General features: G+C 36.3%; 1 pseudogene; it reads right to left on the minus strand.

The window, feature by feature from the left end:
* Positions 1-249: 249 nt before the first annotated feature.
* LOC114098963 (ubiquitin-conjugating enzyme E2 variant 1-like) lies at positions 250-2,186 on the minus strand (annotated as a pseudogene).
* Between the last annotated feature and the right edge of the window lie 292 nt (positions 2,187-2,478).

Below are 2,478 nucleotides of genomic sequence, written 5' to 3' on the forward strand. Positions count from 1 at the left end.
TATTTATTTATTTATTTATTTATTTATTTATTTATTTATTTATTTATTTATTATAGTACAACTTATATATTTCAAATGTACACAAAATTAGTATCATTAACAGTGTCTTAAGATTAATTGCCTTTGAATGGGAGCTTCCTTTCCAGTACTTTGAGCTCTACAAGATGTATCTAGAAAATTTATTTCAGTAGAAAATGAAGACTGCTTAAATTACATGGGGAGGGGAGGGCCTGTGGTTTTTCTTTTCAATTAATTACTGTAACACTGTCCTTCTGGTGGCTGAAGGAGTTTTATATTTTCTTTAGACATCATTAAGTGCCCCAGTTCTTGCAGAACAACTTTGATGCTATATGAATTCTGCCATTTTGTTTGCACTGATATGGCTCTTGGGTCCACAACTCCACTAGAATTATTAACTCCATTCATAACAATTTTTGTTACAGATCTTTCAAGGGCTGTGTTTCTGAGTATTTAGGTTCACATTCTGTTTTAAGCCTGTATATTTAGTTTTCATAAATTGTCTAAGCCCATTGTGGCTGCCATCTTGCATCACTGTTGCTCAAAGGCTGGTCCCATTCATTTCTTTTGATGGTCCATGTTATAACTTCCTGTAAATTATGGAGTGCTGAGCTAGCAAAGTTAAAGAACTTTTAGTTCTAATTCCATGGATTCAAAAATCTTGGGATAATACAATTTGGGTTTCATGACTTAAATATTTATTTATATTTTCCCTGATGATTCAGTTTTCTTGGTACAGGTAAGCAGTTGATTTTCATCCTCATCATACTTCTTTCGATCCATGAATCTGGATTTTCTTTTTTCATCCAATTGAGAGAATAGGTAATGATGCTTTTTTAACTACAGACATGTTGCCTGTTAGGACAACATGGAGCAGAACTGAAGAGAAATGTTAATGATATTCACTAATTAAAATGTGGGCCTTTAATTAATAATTGAACCACATGAGAAAAGAACAAAAATATGCAGAGATCTCAGAAAACCAGGGAGGGCTGAAAATCCTGCAGAAAAAGAGTAGAAATAAAGTTTGGGAAGTTCCTGATTACCGTTTGTCTTTGAGAGACCATTAGAAATTAGAGTTTCTGTAGAGTTATGAGGAGTAAAGTCAAATAACAGTTTGATGGGGGATAATTAGGGTTAGGAGGGGAAACAGAATTGTGGAGTGTGAACTGTATTGCCTGGAGACCTGGCGCCCTCATACTAATCACTCTCTGAAGGGAAGACTTTAAATAATCAATAATTTGTACAACACTCTTGATTTGTAATTCAATTCATCGTTTTAACATTCCTCTTTAAGGAGATAAGCCTGCCTTAGCCCCCAGCTTTTATGGAGATCCAAGCTGCACATAAATAAATAAGACACAGGCATTGTAGCTGTTAGAGGGTGGAGATTAGTGCATAAAGATTAAGTGCTTAGGAATTTTCTATTGAGTAAAGCCTTTTGAGTGAAGGCACAAAACAGGATTATCCCTGCAGCATGAATATTAGGAGGCATCAGCATCATTTTTCTCCTCAGCAGTGCCCCTAATTATGAGCATCTTGCAACATTTTCCCTGGCTTGTGGCATTCACTGGTCCTTGTAACTCAAATGCATTTCATTTACTGCCTTGAGCCATGTGTTCCAGCTTGTTTGGAATCATTTAAGTGCATGGTTATTCTCCCTTTTCTCTGTTGACATCTGGACAAATCCATTCTCATTTTCCACCACTATGTCTCCAATTTTACTAATAAATAAGCTTTGTCAAGTGATGCTTAGTGTTTGTTTACTCAGAGGAATGTTAATATTTTTCTTTTTGCTTGCATCATGGTTTCCTAGCAGGGGAAATCTTTGAAAGCACAAAATAACCTACCTAGAGGACTCAAGGGAACCTAATCAATTGTAATGGGATCAACAGGTAAAAAATGTTGGTGTTGCTAACATGAAAATAATTTAACTCTTCACAATTTACTTAGTAGGCATCTACTGAATTTCTGCTTATAATTAAGGCACTAGAATGCCAAGGCAGTATAAAGCCCTGTATCTCTTTTCCCAGAAACTGACTCTTACAGAAAGACATAGGATTGCTCAAGTGCTTGGTTTATTGTGGCTAGCAGTGAGAAAACTAGAGTAAGAGTGACCTTCCAAGAGAGATTTCTATTCACAGATGATTCCCTTGTCTCACCTGCATCTACCCAGATTTGACTACCAATTCTAGATGTCCCTCTTGACTTACTTCTGTAGTTTGAAGTGTCCCCCAAAGCTCATATATTTGAAACAATTTCCAAACTCATATATTAATGATTTTTGGAGGTGGGATTTGGGTGAGGTAGTTCCTTCATGAATGGACTAATGCATTCATGAATTCTTGGACTAACAAGGTATTGAGGGAGTGACTTTGTTAAAAAGCAGGCTCTCTCTGGGATGCTTTGTCTTGGGATCAGATGCACTCTGATGTTTCAGGATCCATTGAGAAGGCCCTC

The sequence above is a fragment of the Marmota flaviventris genome, chromosome 8, assembly GCF_047511675.1.
Source record: "Marmota flaviventris isolate mMarFla1 chromosome 8, mMarFla1.hap1, whole genome shotgun sequence".
NCBI lineage: Eukaryota > Metazoa > Chordata > Mammalia > Rodentia > Sciuridae > Marmota > Marmota flaviventris.